At 47.2% G+C, this 15,054-nt stretch overlaps 1 protein-coding gene across 4 annotated transcripts in view; it reads left to right on the top strand.

Annotated features, from left to right (window-relative positions):
• The window catches only part of LOC138747235 (ankyrin-repeat and fibronectin type III domain-containing 1-like), a 300,694-nt gene that overhangs the window by 173,232 nt on the left and 112,408 nt on the right, over positions 1-15,054 (top strand). The window lies entirely within an intron of this gene.

Genomic DNA, 15,054 nt, shown 5'->3' with positions numbered 1-15,054 from the left:
CTAAACCCTTCATGTCTAAAATTGATCTGGTGAACCTCCTCTGCACCACCTCCAAAGCCAATACATCCTTCCTCAAGTAAGGAGAACAGAACTGCACACAGTTCTCCAGATGTGACTTCACCAGTCCCCTATACAGTTGCAGCATAACCTCACTGCTCTTAAAGTCCATCCCTCTAGCGATGAAGGCCAACATTCCATTTGCCTTCTTGATGACATGTGCTCCTGAAACCAACCTTTTGCGATTCACACACAAGCACTCCAAAGTCCCTCTGCATGTCAGTATGTTGTGATCGCTTGTCATTTGAATAATAATCTGATCTTCTATTTTTCCTTCCTAAGTGGATAACCTCACATTTGCCAACATTGTTCTCCATCTTCCAGACCCTGTCCCACTCACATGACCTGTCTATATCTCTCTGCAGACTCTCCGTATCATCTGCAGAATTTGTTTTTCCACTCAATTTAGTGTCATCAGCAAACTTAGTTACACGACCCTCTGTCCCACAGTGTGGAAGAACAGAGAGAATGGAATCGCATTTTATTTTAAAAAATCTATCTTAGCAATTTTATATCTTCTTACCATTTTCCTTTTCTAAATTGACATCTAACCCCGAATGAGCTTTAAGAATATAGGCCAAATTTAGAATTTTTTTTTTGGTTTTAATAGTTTTTCTCTGGCGAATCCTATTGTGGATAATCATTTTTTTGAACTGTCGGTAATGGATGTAGGTTTTAAGGAATGGTTTAGGTTAGGAGTTCAGAATTATAAGGATCTTTTTATTCAAGATAAATTTGCATCCTTTGAAAATTATCTGACAAATTTAATCTTTCCAATGGACATTTTTTTAGATATTTACAAATTAGGTATTTTGTTCAATCTAAGCTTTCTGATTTTCCTCAAATTTCAGACAATAATCTTCTTGATTCATTTTTTTAACTTACAATTTTTTCCAAGGTGTATTACTTTCATATATTTATATTGGATTTAAGATCAGCTTCAATGACTGGGACTAAGAATGATTGGGAATGAGATTTGAATATAACTTTTTAAGACAAGTACTGGTACTCTACTCATAGCTTGATTAATGTTTCTTCATTTTGTGCAAGGCATTGCCTTTTGCAATTTAAGGTGGAACATAGAAGACACATGTCTAAATTTAAACTATCTAATTTTTATGTAGATATTGATCCACTATGTGTGAAATGTAACATTTTTGAAGCTTTTGGAATGCCCAAATTTAGAGAGTTTTTGGAAAGACATTTTCCAAACTTTATCCATGATTTTTAAAATCAAAACAGAGCCTTTGTAGAGCTGGACACAGCCGAGAAAGACTCAGGCACCACGTTGAAAGTCATTAACGACTATTTTATTCAAATTCAACGCGCGCCCCTTTAAGGGCAGTGTGAGCTCAGTCACTGCATGCGTGGTGATGTCATAATTGTTGCCCCAGGTGCATGCTGGGCAGGAGACTTGAGGCAAGGAGAAACCCTCACGGCGCCATCTTCCAAAGGCTGCCCCGGCACATGGTGTTTCACGTGCGGCTGGTTCACCATGAGAGAGTGCACCACCACACAACTCCCCCGCAGAACTGGCTACGCATCCCGTCGCTTAGGTGGGTGGCCCTGGCATTTGGGCATGGCCATCTGCACCGGCCGAGATAGGTCCAAGTGCACCACCTTCAAACGTTCCACAGTGAAAAGTTTGTCTTTATCCCCTATGTCCAAAGTGAAAATCCTGCTGGGCCGCTGGAGGACTTTGTATGGACCTTCGTACAGGCGTTGCAAAGGTGCCGTATGTGGGCCACGCCAAACAAATACGAATTCTGTGGAGTCCAGCTCTTTGGGATGATGTTTCGGCCGGATGCCGTGATGCGTGGGGGGGTGCGCTAGTGAGGATCATTTCTTATGGAGATCCGCCAAAAGGTTCGCATGCTCAGATGTGACGTTGGGCTCCGGGCCAAAGAACTCACCAGGCAGCGAAAGCGGCGCGCTGTAGACTATTTCCACAGAAGACACCTGTAGGTCCTCCTTGGGTGCTGTTCTGATGCTGAGGAGGTCCCAGGGCAGTTCGTCTGCCCAGCCTGGGCCGGTGAGGCGAGCCATGAGGGCGGATTTCAGATGACGATGAAACTTCTCCACCAAACCATTTGCTTGCAAATGGTAGACTGTGGTGTGATGGAGCTTAACCCCCAGGAGGTTCGCCAGCTGAGCCCAGAGTACAGAGGTGAACTGGGCACCCCGTCACTGGTGATGTGCGCCAGGACTCCGAACCTAGTGATCCAATGACTGACTAGGTTCCTGGTGCACATCTTTGCGGTAGCCTCTTTGATGGGAACGGCCTTCGGCCATCTCGTGGTCCGATTGACTATTGTGAGAAGGTAGCGCGCTTCTCTGGACACTGGCAGGGGTCCTACGACGTCAACGTGGATGTGCTGAAATCTCCGCACCGCCGGGTCGAATTGCTCGATTGGGGCCTGTGCATGCTGGTGGACCTTGGAGGCCTGGCACCTGGTGCAGTTCCTCGCCATCTTGGCCACCTCCTTTTTGAGCCCGTGTCACACAAACCACTCTGCCACCATTCACACTGAAGTCTTCACTGAGGGGTGGGCTAGGTCATGGACTAAGCTGAAAACCCTTGACCTCCACTGCGGTGGGACTACCGGGCACGGCTAGCCGGTGGAGACGTCTCAGAGCAGCATGTCCAGGCTGTTGGGCAACTGAATGTCCTGGAGCTCAAGGCCAGAGATGGCACTCTGGAGAGCCTGTGTCTCTGTGTCCAGCTTCTGGGCCTGTGCCAATTGTGTGTAGTTAAGGCCAGGGACGAGAGCATTGATAGCCGGATGAGAGAGCGCATCCTTGTCTTTGCCTGCCCTTTGCCAGATGTTGGTAGTGAACTCCGACACATAGGAGAGGTGGCGTTGCTAGCGAGCCGACCATGGAACTTTGGCCATCGCGAGTGCCTGTGTGAGGAGCTTGTAATCCGTGAACACCATGAAAGGTCTGCTCTCCAGAAAGTATCGAAAGTGCCGGATGGCCAGGTACTGTGCCATGAGCTCCCGGTCAAAAGTGCTGTACTTGAGCTCCGGCGGGCGCAGCAGTTTGCTAAAGAAGGCCAGCGGGTGCCACTGTCCGTTGAGCCACTGCTTGAGTATGCCCCCCTACCGCCATGGCTGAGGCATCCACTGAGAGCGCCATGTGTGCCTCTGGGCGTGGGTGCACCAATAGTTGTGTTGGCGAGGGCCTCCTTTGTTGTGGCAAAAGTGATCTCTCCCTCCTCCAACCAGGTCAGGACTTTCTCCTTAGCGGCGATCAACGCGAACAGTTGTCGCATGGTGCAGGTGGCGCCGGGGATGAACCGATGATAAAAATTCACCAACCCCACGAACTCCTGCAGGCCTTTGAGGGTGGTTGGCTTGGGGAATCGCTGGACAGCCGCAACCTTCTCTGGCGCTGGGGCAGCACCTGCTGCTGAGATGGTGTGCCCCAGGAATTGCAGCATCTGCTTGCCGAACTGGCACTTGGCCACGTTGACCGTGAGGCCAAACTCCACCAGTCGGGCAAACAGGGTATGAAGGTGGGCCTTGTGCTCCTCACAGTTGTGGCTGGCGATAAGGATATCGTCCAACCAAAGTCTAAGTCCCTACCCACTATGTCCTTGAGGCACTGAAAAGATTGGGCTGCATTCTTGAGGCCGAAAGGCATATGCAGGAATTCAAAGAGGCCAAAGAGAGTAATTTTCTCTGTCTTGCTGATGTCCTCAGGGTGGACTGGGATCTGATGATACCCCCACACCAGATTGACCTTGGAGAAGACTTGCGCACCATGGAGATTGGCTGAGAAGTCTTGAATGTGGGGAACCAGGTACCTGTCTGGTGTGGGCGTGTTGTTTAAATACCGGTAATCACCACAGGGTCTCCAGCCCCTGGAGGATTTGAGGACCATGTGGAGAGGGGATGCCCAGGTGCTGTCCAAGTGATGGATGATCCCCAACTCCTGCAGTTGGGAAAACTCCTCCTTTGCCAGCTACAGCTTCTCGGGCAGAAGTCATCTGGGCTTGGTGTGCAGCGGGGGGCCCTCCGTGGAGATATGGTGGTATACCCCGTGCTGGGGTAAGGTGGCGCTGAATCGTGGTTGTAGGATGGTGGGGAACTCATGGAGTATGCTTGAATACTTGTTCCTGGAAGTGGCGACGGTGGCGATTTCGGGCCTGCAGGCATTCGTGGCATCCAGGCACACCGAAAGGAAGGTGTGAGCGTTGACCAGACTCTTGCCCTTCATGTTGACCAACACTCCATGTCCCCTCAGGAAGTCGGCCCCCAATAACACAGTTAGCCCACTGAGGCTAACACGAACTTCCAGCAGAATTTCTCTTTCCCGATCTGGACCTGCGCCCTGCGGGTACTGAAGGTCTTGATGGCGGAACCGTTGGCTGTCCACAGGGTGGGACCATGAGATCAGGTGCGTGTCTCAAGGGCAGTGGTGGGGGGGAGGGGGGGGAAGGATGCTCAGCTCCACTCCTGTGTCCACCAGGAAACGCCAGCAGGTGGACTTGTCGGTAACGAGAAGGAGGCTGTTCGCGTGGCCAGCCATCGCAGCCATCAACGGCGGCCGGCTGGGTCGTTTCCCTGGTAGTCACACGGTTGTCGGCACTTACGAGCTTGCACTCCCCAGCACTGATGGTAAAAGAATGGTGCTTCTCCGGCTTGTGCTTGAGGGAGTGTGGCGGCAGGTTGGCTCTTGGTCACGCAACCTGACCAAGGGCTGCTTCATTCTCTAGGTGCGCCAGAGGGTGTCCACTCGGTATGGATCTGTGAAGTTCTCATCTGCCAGAAGTAGTTGAATTGTCTCGAGTATCTGCTCAAGGAAGATCTGACGGAATAGGAAACAAGATTTGTGATCCTCCGCCAGCGCCTTCGCCAGCATCTCATCCATTAGAGCAGATGGTGTGCGGTTCCCAAGCCCATCGAGGTGCAGGAGCCTGGAGACACGCTGCTGAGGGGAGAGCCCGAAAGTGCCAAGGAGCAGGAACTTGAGGGGAGGATATTTACTCTCGGTAGGTGGGTTGTGTATCAGATCATTCACCCTGACTGCCGTTTCTTCGTCCAGCACGTTCACAATGTGGTAGAACATCGTGGAGTCTGCTGAAATGTTCCTCAGTTGAAACTGTGCCTCTGCCTGCCCAAACCACGTATGCGGGCGATGGGTCCAGAAGGGGGGCAGTTTGATGGCAACAGCGTTGATCTCTGCCGGATCCATTTTCTTGAGACTAGAGAGGCATCTGGGCTCAACAGGGTCACCAATGTAGAGCTGGACACAGCCAAGAAAGACTCAGCCACCACGTTGAAAGTCATTAACAACTGTTTTATTCAAATTCAGCACGCACCCTTTAAGGGCAGTGTGAGCTCAATCACGGCGTGCGTGGTGACATCATAATTGCTGCTCCAGGCGCGTGCTAGGCAGGAGACTTGAGGCAGGGTGAAACCCTGATGGCACCATCGTCCCAATGCTGGCCCACCACGTGGTGTTACATGTGGGGCCAGTTCACCATGAGAAAGTGCGCCGCCACACCTTGTCCTTTAACTGCTATGTTTGTTTTTTTTCCCAGGAACCAAATATAGCTCTGTCTCCAACTCAGGGAAAGGTTGTAGCTTTTACTAACCTGATGGCCAGACAAGCAATTTTACTGAAAAGGAAGGATGATTCTTCACCTACCCAAAACGCAGTGATTATGTGATGCAATGTCTTACTTAAGCTTAGAGAAAATTAGATACAATATTAAGATAGAACTTTCAATTTGTAAAGACGTGGAGCCCATTCTTGGAACATTATTATGATCAGAAGAATTAAGAACTCTGAAGGAGTCCAGGAGTTTGCCGACTGATGCCTGGAGGTCACGACCAGATTCCAAACTTTCTTCTGTAAAACTAACGGTAGCCTTGATTAGAGGGATGGGGTAGATTAGCTTTAATTTAGAGATTTTTAAAATTTCTTTTTATCCTTTTTTTTAACCTAAATAATTTGGTAAATGCGTTTAATTAAGAACATTATGAATATGTTAATTGCTTTATTTTTAATATGAATAGGCAACTGGCTAATGTGGTTATATTATTCTTTCTGATTTTCTTTGTGACCATCATAGTGCCCTGTTGTGGCTCAACTGTTGGCTCCTGGATGGTCTGGTCATTGTCGGCAGGTAGAGTGTCTAGTGATCGAACTGGGTCAGATGGATGGGGGCTGGGGTAGGGTGACATGGTATGAGATGGGTGATCGGGGTGACAAGGTGTACTGGTTGGTTGGCCAGAGTCTCAGGCTTTCCGTGCACACTAGGTCCCCGATTGACATGTCCTTGCGCCCAGATAAGCGTATTGGGGGTTGGAATCCTTCAAGATCCCTTTTCCATTCTTGAAGAAAACCTGGTCATGTGATGGCAAATGATTATAAGATGAAGAAAAAGAAAGAGGCAGCACCAGACTCCTGTATTCAAAAAGTTGAGAGACCTGAAAACAAAGAAAGTTTCAGATCTGCTGACAGCATAAGGAATGAGTTTAAATATTTTGTACCAAAAAGTTTGGTTTCGGTAAAGGAAGGGGCATCACAAGTCTAGTGAAGGTACTTTGAGATACTGGGGTAGGTGAAATGGAGCCAGAATCTTTGCATAGGATATTGTTGAAATCAGAAATAATTAATGGGATTGTTACTCTCAGGATTCAAGAGAGTTTACCAAATAGATGGAGTTTCATTGATCTTGGGGAATGACTTGGCAGAAGGTCAAGTGGGTCCTGTGGTGAAATTGACAGAGAAGCCAGTTATTGATGAGGTAAAGACAGATTTTGAAATCTATCTGGCCTGTGCAGTGATTTGATAAGGAAGATAACATTATTGATAAGGCAGAACAGTTTTTAGATTATGTGGATTTGTCAGAAACTTTTCTTGTAGATCAGGATATTGATGTTGAACCTGAAAGTAAGGATTTTTATTTGTCACAAAAAGAATTTATAAGAAAACAGAAAACAGATATTGATCTTGCTGAAGTGAGAAATAAGGTTTTATCCGAGGAGGAAATTGAGAAAGGGCCACTTGGATGTTATCTTAAAGATGGTGTGTTTATGAGAGAATGGAGACCAAGGGATATTCGTGCAAATGAAGAATGGGCAGTTATTCTTCAGGTTGTAGTCCTAAAGCATAAAGGAATTAAAATTTAAACGTGGCTCATGGCACACCCTTGGGTGATCATTTTGGAGTAAAGAAGACAGTAGATAAAATACCAAAACACTTAGGAGGGACATGGTGACTTTTGCAGGATATGTCACATTTGCCAGGTTGTGGGTAAACCTAATCAGGGACCACCTAAACCTGTTTGTGGAGAACCCTTTTTTCGAGTTATTGTGGACTGTGTTGGTCCTTTGCCTAAGATAAAAGCTGGAAATCAGCACTTGTTAACTGTTATGTGTGCAGCTTCCAAGTTTCCAGAAGCTATTCCCTATAAGAACATAAAAGCTAAATCCATAATCAAACCTTAGGCAATCCCACTAATGTAAAGTATTTAACCAAAGGAAATTCAATCGGATCAAGAAAGTAATTTTATGTCAGGACTTTACCAACAAATTATTTATAAATTAGGAGTTAAACAAATTACATCATCTGCATATCATCCTGAAACTCAAGGAGCCTTGGAGAGATTTCATTTGACACACAAGACCATGATGAGAACCTATTGCTGTGATAATGAGAAGGATTGGGATGAGGGTGTCCATTTGCTTCTGTTTGCAGCAAGAGAGTCTGTACAGGAATCATTAGGCTTCAGTTCTTCTGAGTGGATGTTTGGTCATCAAGTCAGAGGACCTTTAATGTTGTTAAAAGACCAATGGATTAATAAGGATGTGCAATTAAATTTACTGGATTATGTTTGTAAATTCAAAAACCAGTTGTAGAAAGTCTGGGAATTGGCTCAAGAGAATTTGGAGGCTCAAGGAAAGATGAAAATTTGGTATGATAGGAACAGACTCGATGGGCCTAGTGGGCTGCTTCTGTTCCTTTGTCTTGTGAAATTGTCTTGCGAAAGCTAGAGTGAGGAATTTTAAGAAGGGAGATCAAGTGTTAATTTTTTTTCCCCAACAAACTCTAATCCACTTAGGGCTAGATTTTCGAGACTGTATGAAATAGAACAAAAATTAATGAAGTCAATTATGTCGTTAAAACACCTGATCGGAGATGCAAAGCGCAAAATTGTCACATAAATATGTTGAAGCCATATTTTGTAGATTGTAGTAAAAAAATTTTGCTCTTAAAGCTGAAAATTTTCTTTGTTGGGGGAGGTATTACAAGCTCTCATTTTAGTAAAATGGGATTATCACTGTAAGGGATAGTTTTAACAGGAGGGACTGAATGATCACAGTTAACATTTAACATTTCACGCATGCACAACACAAGTGACAGCCCAGCAATAATTCAATACATTGGAAGAACTGAGGGAAGGCTTGCCACAGTGTGTTCCAGAATTCAATACATTTGCAAAGACATTGTGATTTTTTAAAGGGAGAACCATTTTGGCTGCTGAAGAGAAAGCATCTTTTTGAAAGCAGCTCTTGCGGCCAACCATTCTGTGGAATTCAGAGCAAAGCATGCTCTGTGAATGACTGAGCCTTTTCAGTGGATTGACCTGTGCCAGGAGGGTCATTTTGGGAAGCAAAATGCTTCTTTTTGATTGTGACTAACAGTGGAGGTCACTTGGAGAGACTACTTCATTTTAAGTGTGACTAGCAGTGAATTTTCTTGGAGAGACTAGTGCCAGGGTCTTGGAAGCTTCGTTGAGACCGCCCATTTTGAGTCTTACCTACAAAAGGACCTGGAGTGTTATGACCACAGCTCATGTGGATGGACATTTCTTCAAAGGCAGGAAGAATTCATGAGTCTGTCGCAGCGACAACTCCAGTCTTCCCATCAGTTCATCATTAATTCTGGGCATGTTGGGCACTATCAGTAGCCCCAGTAATGACTTGGACAAAGATAGGCTTTATTGTACTAGAGACTGCTGGCCAGGTCCAAGGCTAGGAATGAGCGGGAAGGACAGGGGACTTGACCTTTATGGCCCGGGGTCACATGGGTAGGACTAAGGGAGGAGCCAAGGTGGAAGGACACCCAGAGGGAGGGCCAGCCAGCACATACAATCATATCACGACAGGGCATCAAATTTCAAAGGGCTACGTGCCAACACTGAATTTGAAAGACTGAACTTTGAAGTAACTCTCTAGATTTCTGCTTAGTTGTTTTAAATTAAACACTGTCTGGGTCATTGTCTATTGCTCCTCATTTTGCATGGTTCAGAACATAATCAATATTTAATAACCAATAATGATAACTAAAGAACCTAATCAGGGGTTTGTTGTCCTGGTCACTGATGTTCTCGGTCAAGTCTGCCCTCTGTGTGGCTCCACACCCCAGTCAAACATGCTCACAACATAAAGGACTCTGCTTTTGGTGGAAATGGATCTTGGCCAGAATCCAGAAGTTAATTCAAGGCAGAATCACATAATGGAGTGGGGGAAGGTTAAATTGGCATAGGTAATTTTGGAAATTAGATAAAACAATGACAAACATTTAAAGAAGTACTCTAATGTTCTCAAAGAGTGTACATTCCATTCAGAAATAAAAATTCCACAGGAAGAATGATCCATCTGTGGGTAACTAAAGAGGTTAAAAGGGATTAAGAAGCGCCTGATGATGTTACCAGAGTAACGAACCGGAAGATTGGGACTTTCAGGAAGGAGATGAGCTAAACAATTGACAAAGAGGGAGTCAGCTGAATATCAAAGGAAATCGGCAAGAAATATCAAGAAGATAAAAGGGAAGAGAGCATCCCAATCACTGAACAAGCATCATACATTTGAACACACCACAAATATCATTGCTCCAGGATATCAGTGAAGTATTGGAGGGAAAAAGGAGCCCAAAACCCAACCACTTCTTGGGACCTGACAGCCTCTGGCCCAAGATCCATTAGTGAGGATCTTCTAAAAGTACCAAGAATCTGCAAACAGTCCCAACAGATCAGAAGGTCGGAAACATAACTCTACCTTTCAGGAAAGAAGTAGCAGGAAAACAAAAATCAACGTCTAGTTTCACGTGTAGATCTGAGGCCTGGATCCACGTGTGGATCTGAGACCTGGTTTCACGTGCAGATCTGAGACTTGGTTTCACGTGTGGACCTGAGACCCAGATTCATGAGCGGATCTGAGACCCGGTTTATCGAGCAGATCTGAAACACAGATTCACGTGCGGATCTGAGACCTGGTTTCACATGTGGACCTGAGACATGGATTCATGTGCGGATCTGAGAACTGGTTTCATGTATGGATCTGAGGTCTGGTTCCAGCAGGTCATGGATAGACATACATTTGGAAAGGCAAGAACTGATTCGGGGTAGTAATCATGGATGTATGTGTGTGGGAAATCCATCTCATTAATTTGAATGAGTTTTTTGATGAGGTGACTAAGAGGATTGATGAGGACAGGACAGTAGATGTTGCCCACATGGTCTTTAGCGAAGCCTCTGAGGGTTCTTACATGGTTGGCTGGTCTGGAAGATCTGATCACATGGACCCAGAGTGAGCTGGTCAATTGGATATAAGATTAGCTTGGAGTCCGAGGGTGGCAGTGGAGGGGTGATACTCAGATTGGACAGTATATGGATTGGAAAGATTCAGAGGATGATGGGCCAGATGCAGGCAATTGTATCTGAGCAACTTGGTTGGTATGTGGAGCTCAGGTGAAGGGCCTCTATGCCTCTGGAGCATGGGAAAAAAGGCATGATGTAGACCACACTAGTTATAGCAATGGCCTGGAGAGGGATGAGACAAGAGGACCATGCAGCAAAGGTCAGACAGCAAACAGAGGAAATGCATCCTTACCTGGACTGATGGAAAAAGACTTCAGAGATTAGGTGAACAGGATACATGTGGCCTCCTTTCCTGAAGCAGTTTGCTAAATGAAAGGCTTCCTTGAATCACCTTCTCCCCTGGTGCTGGATGATACCCACTCCTTACCCCAGTCTCCACCCACCCCTACCCCAGTCTCCACCCACCCCTACCCCAGTCTCCACCCACCCCTACCCCAGTCTCCACCCACCCCTACCCCATTCTCCACCCACCCCTACCCCAGTCTCCACCCACCCCTACCCCAGTCTCCACCCACCCCTACCCCAGTCTCCACCCACCCCTACCCCATTCTCCACCCACCCCTACTCCACCCACCCCTACCCTAGTCTCCACCCACCCCTACCCCAGTCTCCACCCACCCCTACCCCAGTCTCCACCTACCCCTACCCCAGTCTCCACCCTCCCCTACCCTAGTCTCCACCCACCCCTATCACACTCTCCATCTACCCCTACCCCAGTTTCCACCCACCCCTACCCTAACCCTGTCCCTGCCCACCCTATTTTGGCAGGGTGGGACAGGAAGGTGTCAATCCTGATTCTGGCTGGGTGGTAGACAAATTGAAGTGGGTATAGACAGGCTGTGGGCCAGAGATGATGTGGGTGTGAGCAGCCTCTCAAAGCTCTTCATGATGGTGGAAATGAGAGCCACAGGTCGGTGTTGTTTGGGGTCCCAGGATGTCTCAATATGTGGCAGTGGGTCATTGCAGAGGTGGCAGAAATGTCCACATTGTCTGACACAGAGACCCTGTCATGCATCTCCCTTTGAAGGGGCTCTGTTGGTGGCGAGATTCATTTAGGATGGGTGCAGAGGAGACATCATCTCCCAACCAAAGCACAAGAATTTGATGCAAGTTCGGAGTGATGCCACGGCTGTAGGGACAGATGAATGACAAAGATGGTCCACATACCTGTGTCTGTGAAGGCTGGTATCACATCTGCCTCTCCACCTGCCCCACACTACACTGATGCCAGTTATTAGTCTGGGAAAATGAGTCTGCCATCAATTCTGTGCTTCACTCAGCTGACAAAGATATTTCTGGCGGGTGGGCAATGGGTCTAAAGTGGTGCATGAGATGGGTGGACAATCTGATGCCCTGATGGCCATCTACTGTTAACACTAATTTCTGAATTGTTTATCAAATTTACAATCTCCCAGGGCAATGACAGCAGAAATGAGACAGAGTGAAGTCCCTTACACCGTCCCATCACACATCCCCGAGGTCAGATACAAAGTGAAGCTCCGTCCACACTGTCCAATCACACACTTCCGGAGTCAGACACAGAGTGAAGTTCCCTTACACCATTCCATCACACACTCACGGAGTCAGATACAGAATAAAACTCCCTCTGCATTGTCTTGTGAGCGATTCTTTGCACATTGCCAGATAAATACCTTCTACTGCTCCTTTATGCCTGGTAATTCCCTCTGGCTCCAACACCACTCCCTATCACTAGAACCACCTGTCATTCCTGAACTTATGCCTATTTCTGGAAACTCTTCTATTTCCTATAACCCTCACTTTCTCTAACCTCCTCCAATTCTCACATTTCACCCAATCTCTGTAACTCCCTCTGGTTCCAACTTATCCGTGTCTCTGTAGTCCCCTCCGCTCCTCTACATTCCTCCCAGTCTCTGTAACCCCATCTGGTTCCCAATCTATTTGTCTCTGTAACCCCCTCTAGTACTGACACCCAATCCCCATATTTGTAAATCCCTCTGAATCCCAACCACTCCCTGCCTCTTGTACCCTCTTCTGTCCCCAAAACGCCCATAATCTGTAACCAATTCCATTCCATCAAACTCTTCTGATCTCTGTTAATCCCAATATTCCCACATCTCCTTATATTTGCAGCCCCTTCCAGTCTCTATGCCCCTCCCTATCATCGTAACTCCCTCCTGGGTATACTCTGTATACCCCTCCAGTCCCCACCCTCCCCCCCTTCAATTTTAGGTCGATGGTTGAGAAGAGCTAGTACTGTGCAATTTGGTTGACCATGTCGGCTACGCTTGGGAGGAGGTATGCGTCCAATTCCATGTATCTGTTTGAGTGTAATTGATGACCATCCTTTTCCCCATTCCGTACCTACCACTCCCTGTCTGTCCAAGGACTGGTGCTGGGTTCAAAGATCCTTTTCTTGAGTAAATACTGTACCTCTGCCTGGATGAAGGTCCTGTCCTTGGCACTATACCATCTACTTTTCGTGGCAATGGGTTTACAGTCTAAGGTGAGGTTGATGAATTATGAAGGGGGGGTTAATTTTAAGTGTGGAGAGCCCGCAGGTTGTGCATGGTGAGTGGCTGGATTGTTGGCCATGTATGCTGGGGGTTTGTGGAGAGTGGGTGGAACGCAGTGGTTGGTTCGAAAATTGCCGGTTATATACAGTGAGGGGTGGATGGGGCCCATTGAACTCCATCGTCACGCTTTTAAGGTGATACTGGAAATCAAGTCCCAATAGTATAGCAGCACAGAGCTGTGATATTACCAAAAGTTTAAAGTCTTTATAGTCTTTAACACACACTGTTAGAGTCACCACATTGTAGCCCCGGACATCTGCCATGTGTGAATTGGAGGCCAAGGACACCTTCTGATTCATTGGCAATACTGTGAGTGAAAGACGCCATACCATGTATGGGCGTATGAAGCTCTCTCTGCTCCCACTGTCGAATAAGCAACTCGTCAAATGGCCATTTACCTGAATATCCATCATCAACCTGGCAAGCTGGTGCAGGCTGTCCTGGTTGAGTATGATGGAGGCCAGTGTCGGATCGCTGCTCGTCGCTGCTGTGGAAGGTGGTAGTGTCCAAGTAGACAGTCCCCAAGGCACAGATGCGGAGCTGCTGGATATGGAAGATGGCATCCAAGATGGTGCTGCGAGATCCCAAAGATAGTGCCCAAGATAGCAACCCCCCCACCCAACAGTTTGCACATGGTGCTGCTGGCCCCTGGAGATGGCGATGTCCAGGACGGCAGCCTCCATGATCTGTATGCAGTGCTGCTAGGAAGCATACTGACTTACACACTTTGGCGTGGTGTCCCTTCTTCCCATGGCCGGAGCAGATCGAATCCTTTGCTGGGCAGTGTTTTCTCTGATGCTTTCCCAAGTCGTAGAAATAGCACTTCGGGTGCTCCTGGAGCACCTCAGCTGTGGTCAGGTCGCCGATGGGATGGGCAACAGTGGTGGGAGGTGTTCATGGAGTACTACTGCTGTGGTCAGGTTGTTATCAAGGTGGGGGGCAGTGTCGGTGCTTCCCAAGAAGGCGGCATCTAGGGTAACCACAAGATGGCCACGTTGTTGGTTGTGTAGGCCTCGATGTTCTGGAGAGCTACCTCCAGCGTACCTGCTAGATCAACTGCTCTCTGCAGACTGAGCTCCTCTTGCTCCAAAAGTCTCTGATGGATGTAGTTTGACCTGATCCCTGCAATGTAGGTGTCCTTGATCAGGTCCGCTGTGTATTCTTCAGCAGTCACAGCCTTACATTTACAGGCCATGCTGAGGGATTGCAGGTACTTGGAATTGGGCTCACTGGGTTGCTGTTTGCGGGTGACTAGAAGGTGTGTGGCGTAGACAACATTGATCTTCGGCAGATACTGTCCTTTGAGTATATCCATGGCTTCTTGGTATGATGTGGCGTCCCTGATCATAAAGTATACCAGGGTGCCAACCCGGGAGTGCAGTACCTGCATTTTATTGATCTCTGACTGCACGATGGTAGACGATGTTTGCAGGAATGCTTTAAAGTAGCGCAGCCAGAGTTCAAAGTTGATTGAGGCCTCAGGCGATTGAGGGTCAATTTCAAGCTTTTCAGGCTTCAAAATCTGCTCCATTGTAAAAAAATCTTTCAGTGAATAAAATTGGTGCATCATCAATTACTCAAACGACTGTTCTTGAGAAACCAATAGGCTTTTATTCACTGAAGAACATACTGTTGCACTGAGGAGGAAGCTGTGGAACAGTCACCTTTATCCAGGAGCCTGTTGCCCAATGGTTGTGTCTGACCAGACAATTATATGCAAACAGGCAAATAGTCTTTACCACACCCACACCCTTCCCTTTCTCTGTATACCCCACCAGTCCCCACACCCCTCCTTCTCTATGTACCCCACCACTCCCCAAACCC

This window comes from Narcine bancroftii, chromosome 12 (genome assembly GCF_036971445.1).
Source record: "Narcine bancroftii isolate sNarBan1 chromosome 12, sNarBan1.hap1, whole genome shotgun sequence".
In the NCBI taxonomy this organism is placed as follows: domain Eukaryota; kingdom Metazoa; phylum Chordata; class Chondrichthyes; order Torpediniformes; family Narcinidae; genus Narcine; species Narcine bancroftii.
This window is presented reverse-complemented; position numbering and strand designations above follow the sequence as displayed.